At 34.1% G+C, this 13,587-nt stretch overlaps 1 protein-coding gene across 1 annotated transcript in view; it reads left to right on the top strand.

Annotated features, from left to right (window-relative positions):
- Positions 1 to 13,587, top strand: part of LOC129004444 (nucleoside-triphosphatase THEP1) — a 162,899-nt gene that overhangs the window by 139,399 nt on the left and 9,913 nt on the right. The gene's annotated exons all lie outside the window — the stretch shown is intronic.

Here is a 13,587-nt window from a genome sequence, read left to right as displayed (position 1 = left end):
CAATTTTAGTACATTTTCTGCACTCAGCCTCTATAAATTTACATTTGTTAGCTCGATGAGAAGGTGAACCGCATCTGTAACATTTCCCTTTTAGATTGTCAAATTTTGTGTTGGGTCTCGTGCCGGTTTCTTGAAATGTTTGTCGATACAACATTTTCTTTGGCTTGTTCCTATCACTACTATTGGAATCTACCCTGTTCAAATCAAGGTGTTCCATTGTTTTGCGACATACAGTTTTGCTCTCAGATTTAGCTAGTTCCATTGCCGATGCTTCGTTAACAATGTCTTTGTACGTGCGTTTCTCTCGTCCTTGAAGAAGTTTAGCTCGAATATCTATGTCATTCAAACCACGAATAAACTGAAGTTTAAGAAACATCTCCGCAACCGACTTTCCACAATCACAATTAAAGTCACAGTTGCTAGTTAATTTCTTAAGTGCTATTGAGAATTCATTTATGGATTCATGTTCTTGTTGAGTACGTGAAATAAACTTGTGTTGTAAAGCCCATTGACTTGGCTGTGGTTCTACAAAATCCTTTAGTATCTGAACCAACTCACTGTAGTCTTTTGTAAGTGGGTTTTCAGGTGCACATAAATCATAAAGTTGTTGGTGTAACTGGGGTGTAAGAGCGTGTAGTAGCATGTAAACTTTAGCATTACCATCTGTACTTAGATTTTTAAGGTGTAGGAATATTTCAAGTCTCTTTATGAAATTTGTAACCGTTTCCTCTGGGTGAAAAGGTGTAAAATTTATACTACCCGACAATGAGGACCCGGAAATTGAACTATGTGTCGCCTCAGATGGATTGCTGATTGGGTGAAGTGGTGTAGACCTAGTGTTGGAACATTCATTCTTAATCAACTCTTGAAGTTTTGTTGTAAGATTTAAATACTTATCCTCGACATTACATCTACATTCTATTTCATGGTGCAAGTTTTCTTCATCGGTTAATGTATCAATTTGGTCCTGAATACTTTTATAACGTTCCCACTGGTCAGCAATTGCTTTGAGTTTAACACTCACCTCAGTCACTGTAAGACTACCTTGAGACTGGAATCTTTCTGCCTTCTTCAACTGTCCTTTTACTACTGCTCGTGCTTTCTTTAGATTATTTAACTCTTGTCCATCCATTCTTCGTTTTTCTTGTCGCCAATGTTACATTTTCAAATAATAACTAAATTAGTTCAGTTGAATCAAACTCATACTTTAATGTAAACAGAAAAACTAATACAAACAAAACAAATGCAAAATAACAGGTGATCATTAATTCACATACACATATGGTATTAAGTCAGTACATCAGTTAAACACATCAGTTACAAGACAGGACGTTTATTTATAGCCTCTCACTGGAGTCTCGAGGCACAAAAACTATCTTGACCTTGGAATTGTTAACCCCCCATCCCTGCCTTCCCTACAAGTTGCGTTGTTTGTTTACTCCGGCGATAAGATAATCAGTTCTCCAAATCGTGACGCACTTTATGATGTTATAAATTTTCCGCGCAGATAACAAATCAGATCAGATGTGCTCGAATACAGATATAGCTACGAACGATGATGACAAACTGACAATAGGCTATGCTATATTTTTTGTGATCAACACAAAATAACTTATTGTTAGTCATATCCTGTGGAGATAAGCGTATGGTTCAGTTCTCATCGCCCAGCGTGGGAGCGGAAATGCCGAGATTCCTAGAAAGCGGCGGTTAAACCGAGCTGCTCTCAAAGCAAGGTCGGTTAAAACAAACTGCATTATTTTACGATCGAAGGCGGATAATCCGATTATCGGTTAATACAAGGTCGGTTAAGAGGGGTCTACTGTATTTTCTAAGTGTTTCTGAATCTAAAAGTTTCAACTTATTTATTTGTTCTTGGGACAAATCAGGTAATAAATCTAAAGCTTGGATGTTAGTTTGGATTTTGGCTAAACGATTCACAATTGAGTTTAATTGCCTAGAGAGGGTGACGAATTTCACTTTTGTTGTACAACAAAACAATTATTCTGAGTATTCAGAGAGAGAGAGATTAGAGATTGTCATTATCGCCTGCAATATGAGACACAGATAACAGATGGCATTGTTACATTAGCGCTATTAGTGGTTGCTATGACCCTTACAAAATACCAAATTGTACAGTTTGATACGTATTGAAAAGGCAAATAATAAATTACAAGAAAAACAATATGCGTAAAATATAGAGGAATCAAAGTTTGAATCAAAGTCCTTTATAGATATTAACCTTTTAGATCCACAGTAGTCTTGGTAGTCTTCTTACTTCTTAGTGATGAGAAAGGAGTGAGGAGTTCATTTTAAGGTTTCAAGTTGGAGTTAGAGTAGAACTAATTGTGACTTATAGTTACCAAAAGAGCTGAATTTCAGACGATCCGGCTCGAAGGACCATGTAGAATTTCAGTAGCGTGTGTGGAGTGGTATTTATATACTGTATTTATAAGATAAGCGGAGTTTGATTCTTCGAATTAGAACACTGAGATACAATTGACAAGTAGTTTTCATAACAATCAAACTTTGAGTGATTTCACAGAACTTTACATTTTTTTCAGTACAAAAGAGAGAGAGGGATCTTCATTTCTTGATGTTTTGTTTTCAACTAACAAAAATTACTAATAGTTAATTGTTAAAATCACATGTTGTTTTAAAACATAAAAACAAGTAAAAAATCAATGCCATCTGTATTTATTTTTAGATGAAAGAAAGCATTATTATAACAAATCACAAATACACTGAATATTACAGAACAGTAACTGTAGGAAAAATATAATGTGCAACTCGAGTGCAAAGTGCAATCGCCTCACTCAAGAAACCATTCCTCACTTGCCTACGGCTTGTGAGTAAGGATTTTTCTCGAGTGAGGCAATTGCTCACTTTGTTCACTAGTTGCACAAAACACTATAGACAATACACATATGTGAAGACAATGAACTTAAAGTATAAAAAACTTATAAAACTGGGTTGAAAAATTATAGTTAGCTACTTATGTACCTCTTTTAGCGAATTTCCCATATAGGGAATAAGCTATTACCATAGTACTCATGGTAAGACCTGGACCTGGGACCGATTTTTTTTTTCGTTTTGAGGTCCTTGAGGCCAAAAACATCATCCGTTCAAATTCATATATATATAAATATATATATATATATATATTAGATATATATATATATATATATATATACAGGGTGTTTTTTTTTTTAACTTGCATCTTTATTTATGTAGAAACCGCAATAGATAGAAATATTCAGTTTGCGGGAATCATCTATTGACGCAGGGGGCACAATTTTTTTGAATTCAATGTTACATTCACATCCCCCCCCTTTCCCCCCTGCCCCTCACTTATTTTTTTTTAATTGCAAGGTACCCCTTGTGACATATCAAATGAAAGAGCATGAAAAAAGAAAATGTTTGATGAAAAAGAATTGAAAATCGGTTCATAAACTTGTGAGATATTCCCCCCCTCCCCACCCTTAACCTAATTTTTTTTTATAGCAAGGTACCCCTTGTGACATATTAAATGAAAGGGCATGTAAAAAGAAAATGTTTGGTGAAAAAAAATTGAAAATCGGCTCATGAATTTGTGAGATAATCCCCCCCCTTTTCCCCTACCCATATTTTTTTTTTAAATAGGAAGGTACCCCCCCTTGTGACATATCAAATGAAAAATAAATTTCACCAAAAATTTTCTTTTTTCATGCTCTTTTATTTGATATGTCACAAGGGGTACCTTGCGATTAAAAAAAATTAAGTTCCGGGGAGGGGGGAAGGATATATCTCGCAAATTTATGAACCGATTTTCAATTTTTTTTTCATCAAACATTTTTTTTCATGCTCTTTTATTTGATATGTCACAAGGGGTACCTTGCTATTTAAAAAAATTAAGTTGGGGGAAGGGGGGGAATGTGAATGTAACGTTGAATTCAAAAAAATTGGGCCCCCTACGTTAATAGATGATTCCCGCAAACTGCATATTTCTATCTATTGCGGTTTTTACATAAATAAAGATACAAGTTAAAAAAAAAAACACCCTGTATATATATATTTATATATGTGTCCGTTAGCGCGATAACTCGAGCAAAAACAATCCGATTTTTATGAAATGTGGTACAAACGTGTAAACCTACGTTTATTCAAACGAGTTCGCGAACCAGCATGTTCGGACCATGGGAACGGGGTTTTATGGGGTAAAAATGGAGTTTTCCCACTTTTGACTCAAAAAACATAAAATTTTGCAATTTCTATCCAAACTATTTTGTAGAACTTAAAAAAAACAAATAATTTAGTATATTGAAGCGTTATGATTCACCTAATGGTTACGGAGAAAATTTCAAAAAATTGTAAATTTAAAATTCCCATGTTATTCTTATGGAGAATAAGTAAACTGTTGTAGTTTGCTTGTTTATTAACATTTTTTGCCCAAATTTGGAAAATGTTTTTATTTCTTACTTACTATTAACATTTTACATAAAAAACACTTTTACCCTTCCTGTTGCAGCAAACCTAAGTATGTGTTAAACTGATTCTATTTAAATAGGGAATAAATGTGATATTTTTAAGGAGACATTTTAGTGTAAATCCAATCAGGCAAATGGAAATTCGCTTAGTCTGCAGGTTTGCTGCGGCGGGGTATTTATAAATACATTAAAAAACAATTTTTTCCCCAGATTTTTTTAGGACAAATCTACCTATTTATTGTATGATGTAGATAATTAAATTACCTACATAAAAATTTATAACACAAGAGGCAAATATTTTATTACTAGCAGAGTACCCGTCCTTCATACGGAGTTGGCATACAAGTTTACTCAAGCTTTGCGTTTGCAATGGGGGAGGACAAAGTTTGATAAAATTTGCTTCTTTAAATTGACGGTATACTTATGGTATTACACATCTACCATAGCCATAATGTTCTACCACTTCACATAAACAAACAAAAAATTATTACGATTTCACAAAAAATCACAAATTATTCTTGACATTAAAAACATAGACATAACTGTAAACAATCCTCCTTTGACAGTTCTCATTGCATATCACAGTTTTTTGTTGCCGCTTAGTTCAAATTAGCTGTTTACATAAATGCAAAAATAATTATAGTGCTGCACCCTGTTGGTAAATCTTATAACCTTTTAATGCTTTTGTATATCATAGAACCAACTTTTTTAGTTGAAACAGCTGACTAAATTCTTTGATTAATTCCCTTTAAATATGAATACTCATAAGGTTAACATGGGGAACTACAGAGCCACTGGGGCAGAGCCCGAAAGGATTTTTGAGATAAGAATATGCCTATATGTTTATCGGGAATGTGAGCTATCATCATGCCAAATTTCAGCCCAATCCGTCCAGTGGTTCATGCGTGATTGAACTTCAAATAAACAAACAAACACACAAACTTTCACATTTATAATATTAGTAAAATTATTTGTCAAAATTATATGTGGAAAATCTAATAATTTTATATTTGACGGCATGAGTATTTTTTTACCATAGTAAACTATTTTGCACACTTCAGAAAAATTTATGATCTATATAATGCATAACATATAATACTCGTGTACACACACAAACCCTATTCACAAGTTATTAAATATAACGGATTCAAAAAATAAAAACCGATAATAAATGCCAAAATTACACTCACTCTCGGCAAAGGCGCTATACCGTACGTTACAAATTACGAATACATGCACAGCCATGTTTAACTGTAGGCCGCGGCGCGGCCTTCGAAGTGGCAACATCGCAAGTAGTGTTGTTAAAGCTGTTTTGTTTGGAGGCAGCTAATAGTATTTGTGTATTTTTTAAGAATACGTAAGCTTGATTACTTGGCTATGAAAATATAGACTACATTTTTAGGAAATTTCCCATATAGGGAATAAGCTATTACCGTAATACTCATGGTTAGACCTGGACCCGGGACCGATTTACTTTTTCGTTTTGAGGTCCCTAGAGGCCAAAAACACCATCCGTTTAATTCATATCCATATATATATTTTTTTATATGTGTCCGTTAGCGCGATAACTCGAGCAAAAATCATCTGATTTTGATGGAATTTGGTACAAACGTGTAAACCTACGTTTATTCAAACGAGTTCGCGAACCAGCATGATCGGACTATGGGAAGGGGGTTTATGGGGGGTTTTATGGGGTAAAAATTGGTTTTTGCCATTTTTGACCCTAAAAACATAAAATTTAGCAACTTCTTTCCAAACCATTTTGTAGAGCTTAAAAAAACAAATAATTTAGTATATTGAAGCGTTATTATGCGCCTAATGGCTATGGAGAAAATTCAAAAAATTGTAAATTTTAAATTCCTATGTTATTCTTATGGAGAAAATTGTAAACTGTTGTAGTTTGCTTGTTTATGAGCATATTTTGACCAAATTTGGAAAATGCATTCATTTCATACTAAACTATTACAATTTTACTAAGTACTCGTTAAACTAATGCTATTTAAATAGGGAATAAATTTAATATTTTTAAGGAGACATTTTAGTGTAAATCCAATCAGGCAAATGGAAATTTGCTTAGTCTGCAGGTTTGCTACGGCGGGGGTATTTTAATGTACAGAAATAGATTTTCAATTTATATTTGTTTTAGTTTTCAATTCTATTTGTTTTATTTTCAATCTTTTAGTAAATTTATATTCATAAATTTAAATTTAAATGAATAATACTCGAATTAGCCTAATGAGCTGGCGTCACCAGTCCAACATATTATCTTATGGGACGTCTGGCACTGAACAACACTACTTGCCACGTTGCCAAATCTACCAGGAGTTAAAGGTGACCTTAAGGTGGCCTTCCTTCAGCCTTGGATCCAGGTAAGGCAATCTTAAGAGTTTTCAAAATTGAGGTATTAAATCTTTTACCAAATCGGGGTTTCTGTTTTATAACTAAATTACTTGCCTTTCGCTCGCTCCTTTTAGCGAATTTCCCATATAGGGAATAATCTATTACCGTAGTACTCATGGTAAGACCTGGACCCGGGACCGATGTACTTTTTCGTTTTGAGGTCCCTAGAGGCCAAAAACACCATCCGTTCAAATTCATATATATATATGTGCATGGTGGAAGTAAATAAGGTGTGCTACTGCGCATCGTAGCCGGCTGTAGGCGGTGCGGGGAGGGGTATCGTGACGTCACCTTGGGGGCAAACAGCCTCACGACCATATCGAGCAGTGACACTGCTCTAATAAAATTGTAATTTTTAATAGTAAGAACCAATAAAAATTCCTGAAACTTTGCATAGTCTTGGACTATTAACATAGGATGCTTATGATTTAAATTTTATTAATTTATTTAAAATAAAAACCATTCAACCACCGATCAAACTTCAAACTTTTTCATACTAACACAAAAAAGTTAGTTGGCTACCAAATCACGTATTATTTGGTCAGGTTTATCAGACCTGTGGGAAAGTTTTAGGGAAAGGTTCTAATTTAACTGTAGTATCGGTTGGATTTCGATAAAAGAATTACTTTTTTAGCTACGAAGAATTATATCAAGCGGCAACGGAGCGCGCGCTCAGCCGATGGCCCCGCATTGGATAATAAGGCCCCGCATTTATTATCCAAAACACTGAAGCTACATGTTATAAGGATATACTTTGTATCCTACATTTTCAATGAAATATGTAATATTAACATGTGACAGATATAATAAGTTTTACATTAAAATGCGTTGCGACATCTTCGTTTTTATACAAATTAACTCTCTTTGATAACAGCTGCCATAAAATTTGTAGGATCGGAAATGAATAACATTTCCTTAACCAAAAACATAGTTTATTACATTTTGCAATCTTATAAAAATATTTACGACCTGAAAGTAAACATGTAAAAAATTAAACATTTCATCACCTCTTCTTCACCAATTTTCTTTTTCCGCCACTAGCAAAATTTCATTGTCTTAGCCTCCTGTTGATTTGTTTGATTTTGATATATGTTCGTATCGTTAGATATCTTCTCACAACGTCCTCTTGTAAGTCGCCATTTACTAAGTAAAATTTATTGGTAATGGTAGTTACAGATCCTGGCGCATTGTTAATGTAGGGACTGTGAAAATCGGAAAAACATTTTTCAGCTTTCTCTATAGCAGCAAAAAGTTGTTTTGATGGTGACATTAACCGGCCTCTGGTAATAAAATTAATCCAGGTAAGGTTTTAATTTCTAACTGAAAATTCTGAGTTTTCTCGAAGCTCTGGGTATTTATGTCTAAATACAAAAGCAATGTAGCCAGCAAGATATCTCAAACCATCCTTACTAATTGTGTTTTCCTGTTCAGGGATGTCCTTATTTTGTTCCATAAATGGTTCTTCTACTGGTTGAACATCATCCACAAATTCCTCTTGGGTGATTAGATTAGACATGAGATTTTGTGTCAGACATAGCTCCTGTTCGGTCAAGATCCTGTAGTTGACTGTATTTACTGTTTCTTCGCTTTCTAGGGGTTCTTCTTGAACACATTCTAGCACATTACTTGAACTTGCTTGATCGTTAGGTTCCTTAGATGTTTTCCTTAGAAAATTTCACTAGAATGTTTTCCTAAAATATACCATCTCAAACGATATTTAAAATCCAGCGCAGTTGGGTGATCTTTAGAGATGCCAATTCCTCGGATGTAAGAGAAGAAATTCTCTAGTATGTCTTGATTAAGTTTTTGGGTCATAATATATTTAATGCCATATGTAGACGAAACGAATCCAAATAACAGTTTCAACGCGTTATTTGAAGTAAGTATGCCAATTTGAAATGGCAGAAGGGCAGGGTTTTTCGTTTTTTTTCTTCCAAGACTTTGTTTTGATGTTCGAGGCTAATGCCAAATACGTTGCCGCTTTCGTTTTTGCCATAGTAATTACTCGAGTTCATTGCGTCAAACCAATCGTTCACTGTTTTGTATAATTTGCTGGTGTTTTCCCAGTTACCTTTCAACAAACCCCGTTCACCGAGCCATTGAATACCTTTTGCTGTGGTGTTTGAAAATAATTGTGTTGCTGGCCACACACGTTGGCTCTGGGACCCTTTAACTGTCAAGTGATTATGTGACAGTTTATGCACAATCTTTAATTCACTCTTACTTTCAAGTAACAACAGGTCTATTATTTTCTTTTCAATAACTCCCATGTCAATGACTTCCATTCCATCGTCAATGAAATGGTTCCTTAAAAGTTTGATCAAATGGGGAACGTCGGCAAAATAACTAGGATTGCTTTCAGAGCGGTGAAAGCCAGTTGAGCGCAGAAAACTTGTTTTAATATTTGTGTAACTAACTAAATAAAAAAAAGACAATATATGTACTAATGCTTGTTTTATTGATTAAAATTATAATAATTTACCTCTTGACTACATCTTGTTGTGATTCAGATAGGCTACCTCTTGCAAAAGTAGATTAAATTATAACAAACAAGATTTTCTTGTTTATTAAAATCATAGGAATGGTTTAAAAACGTTTAAAAGAAAAGTAAATATAGAAAGTTCAGAAATACCTTATGATTCTCTTGTTCACATTTTTCTTGTAAACAAAAAAACTGTCATAGCTACTTTAGTCCCATAAGCCTAATGTTAAAAATTTTAAATTTTAAGTTCGTTTTAAATTGCATTAGCATTATCTGATTAAAATTTGTTTGTTTACAAACCATCTCATTATTAGTCTAAGTAGTCTTGTTAAGTTTGGCTGAAATGTGTTCAGCCATTATTGAGTGATGGTTTTATATTGTTTGCATTGAAGTTGATCCCAAAGAGCTTAACCAACTATTCCATTCCAAAAGATAAAAATTATATGGTGCAACACAAATAAACAACCCGATCACCTACCTATAACCTACACTTTACCTTCCTAATCTAACCTTACTTCAAAACACTTAATGTAGTCACGAATACTCATAAACCCCGACCTACCTCCCCACATGCCTAAATTAGATCAGTGTTCAATCTGCGTTTTATCAATAAGTGTAATAACTTACTGTACGTCGATGTAATTCAACATAATATAACCTATGAGGTATATCGGATTAAATACCGATTTCGATGCGGTTTGATATATCGCTTATTAAATCCTGATTTCTAACATTGGCTGTTTCTAATCAGCTGGCAACACAAATAGGTTCCCAAGAAAGTAGTCACCGGTCCGTATCCCTCCGCTCCTTGTTTATGCTCCGCGCATTGAGAAAGTAGTTCCGTATATTTTCTCGAGTTTCAGTGAATTCCGCGCCTTAAAAAAATGTTTTAACGGCATTTTCTCGTTTATTAAAATCATAGGAATGGTTTAAAAACGTTTAAAAGAAAAGTATAGAAAGTTCAGAAATACCTTATGATTTTCTTGTTTACATTTTTCTTGTAAACAAAAAAACTGTCATAGCTACTTTAGTCCCATAAGCCTAATGTTAAAAATTTGAAATTTTAAGTTCGTTTTAAATTGCATTAGCATTATCTAATTGAAATTTGTTTGTTTACAAACCATCTCATTATTAGTCTAAGTAGTCTTGTTAAGTTTGGCTGAAATGTGTTCATCCGTTATTGAGTGATGGTGTTATATTGTTTGCATTGAAGTTGATCCCAAAGAGCTTCGCTCGCTCCGCTCAATAAACGTTTCTATTTTGGTCGTGAGGGTTTGCAATATAGGGCGAATCGGGCTTAATAATTAGCTCTCGCCACACACCTTGGTTTGAACCCCCCATGTCACTTACTATCCCTATAACTGGATAGCCAATAACTTCCAACTGTTGTACAATGTCTTTTATTATAGTTGCTGTCATGGGTTGGTCAAACTTGTAACAAATAGGTTGTTTCCATTTCCCAACCAATCCGCGGGCAAAAACAACTTGCACAGCTTGACAAGGATCTAAAATGTGTTCTTTTGTTCTGTTGTATCCAACCTCTTCTGATAAATGCATTTTGTAATAAGATAATACAGTAAGACGTTCAATTTCTGTTAATGTCTTCGAATTGCTTTGTAATATTTTTAAGACGTCTTTTACAACTCCCTCTTCTAAGTCAAATGTTTTTAATGCCCATTTTCTAAGGGTGCTTAATGCTGGAAGAGGGAAATTCATTTTTTCTCTAAGGTATCTATACGATTTAGGGCTAACACTTCTAAGAGAGATTGCCGCTGTATAGTCTATGTTCCACTTTACCCTTTTTTTTCAAGACAGGGATTTGATTTGACCCTCAGTGAGGATAAAATCGATCAAACTCTACAATCAATTACAAATTTATTGTGTTTTTTTACATTTTTTAGTTCTTCTATTAATTTCAATTTTTGCGTTTCAGAGTCTTTTAACTTTTGAGAAAGCGAGTCTCTCTCTTCCTCAACCATTTTAAAATTTTTTCAAGCTGTTCAATTTTTGATTTGAGCTTGCCAACTACGTCTTGTTTGTCTTCTTGTGCTCTGAATAAAATATCAAAATAATTACTTCCAAATAGTTATTATTATTATTATATTTCACATGAAATTACCTTATCGTAAAAATGTATAAAGTAAAAAATGTTGAAATCCTTATTTAAGACAAATTGAAATGTTTTAATAGTAAACGAGTTCAGTTTACAAGACAGTTACTTTTACTGATTTCTGTTATATTTTAAGTAAAGTTTATGTTGGACTGTGTAATAAAAAAAGGAGTTATATTAAAAATTATAGACAAAAGTTTAAAATATCATGCGTCAGACTTTACCTGTCCAATTCATCTGCATTAGTTTCTTTAAACAAGTTCAAAGTTGGCAGTGCATCCTTGGTAAGCCTTCTTTGTTTTTTTGGAGAATATCCCAATAGCACTTGTTGTAACGGTTTTTGAAAGGAGGTTTTCTCGAAATGTTCTGAACATATTCTCACTATAAAAAAATAATGTAAACAAATTTATTAGTTAGTACCATTTAGTTAGGACCACAGTCCAAAGTTATCCGAATATACATTGTTTATTAATTACTTAGTTTTGTTATTAGTAAACTACTGGATAGGTTTTAAACAACTGTAGTGGAACATAGGTAGCTGTACCAAAAAAAGAACAAAATAACCATGAATTTAAATTATAACTGATCTCTAATAACAAAGTTTTGTAAAGGTAATTTTTACAATAAAATAATTAGTTTTAAGTAGCCGTTGTATATTTAAATTATGTCTTATATGCACCAAAGAATAATATAATTTACATACCATGTTTTACATTGAACTGGTGTTTCCTTCCGCAAGAAAAAATCCACTGTTGGCACAAATCCTCTTGTTGAGGAAAACTAAATTTTGCACGTTTGGTTGCGTTTTCTTATTTTTCGAACTATTAGAACAACCGTACACTGCACAATGGAGCATTTTTGTAGAAAGATGCGTGCCCTCTGGAAAACTGACATCTACTGCAACTCGCGGTGAACACAAAAACGAAAACAAAACTGTACTATTTTACTAAGAATTAAGTGGATGCACTGTTTTATGTCATAACTCAAACTCAACTAACTTTATTTACCTTTTTACAAACATAGAATAACAAATAAACATATGATTATAATTAATAGAAATTAACAGGTGTTATGAAATAAACTAGTCACACAACATCCTCCCTTTTAAGTTTGAAAGTTCTTCAACCAGCTTGGTTTGTGTATATTTCTCTTTGGACGGTTGTATGGTTCTGTTTGACGTGTATTCTCAGACGAATTTTGTTTACTGTTTTCCTCCCTTAAATAAGGGGCGAGTTTGAGGTGGAACCGATTTCTTCTCACATTCCTCTTATCAGTTTCAACAATATATGAACGAAGGCTGTCCAGGATTTTCACAATTTTGCCATGTCTTCTAAGGTCCACAATCCAAACTGGGTCTCCTATATGAAGAGGATTGAGAGTTTGCACTTTGTGCCTTCTATCATAGTTGTGTTTATACTTCTCACGATATGTTTCTTCTCTCCCTTTAAGATCCTTTAGATCTGGTTTTCCACAAAGCAAATGGCCTGTCTGAGGCAATGTGCTCCGTAACCGCCTGTTCATGAGAAGCTGAGAGGGACTGTACCCATTCCAGAGGGGTGTCGTTCGATAGGCTAGAAGCGCTAAATAAGGGTCTTCCACATTTTTCTTTAGAATCATTTTGGCAATTTTCACTGCCACTTCAGCCTCTCCATTGCTTTGGGAAAATTTTGGGCTACTTGTTATATGCTTGAAGCCATAAACTTTGGAAAATGTCTTAAAATCTGAATGTTCAAGGACTTGAAATTGAGACCCACAGTCAGACCTAACTTCTTCTGGGATGCCGTGTCGACAGAAAAAGGCTTTGCATCTCATTATTACTTCTCGTGATGTTAATGCCTCTAATTCAGCTATCTCAAAATATCTGGAGTTATAATCTGTCACAGTCAAAAACCAAACGCCTTCAAGTTTGAACAAATCCATTGCAAGTGTTTTCCATGGTCTGTCAGGGAATGGTGTGGGAAGCAATGGTTCATGACTGTTCCTTGAATGTTTAATACAAGTAGGGCATGATTTCACCATACTTTCAATGGCTGAAGAAATTCCTGGCCACCAGACTGACTCTTTTGCACGCAAACGACACTTGGTAATTCCAAAATGACCTTCATGTACTCTTTGAAGTGCCCAAGACTGAA

This window comes from Macrosteles quadrilineatus, unplaced genomic scaffold, assembly GCF_028750875.1.
Source record: "Macrosteles quadrilineatus isolate MER2022 unplaced genomic scaffold, UCM_ALF_1.0 Scaffold_1__1_contigs__length_201487025, whole genome shotgun sequence".
Lineage (NCBI taxonomy): Eukaryota > Metazoa > Arthropoda > Insecta > Hemiptera > Cicadellidae > Macrosteles > Macrosteles quadrilineatus.
This window is presented reverse-complemented; position numbering and strand designations above follow the sequence as displayed.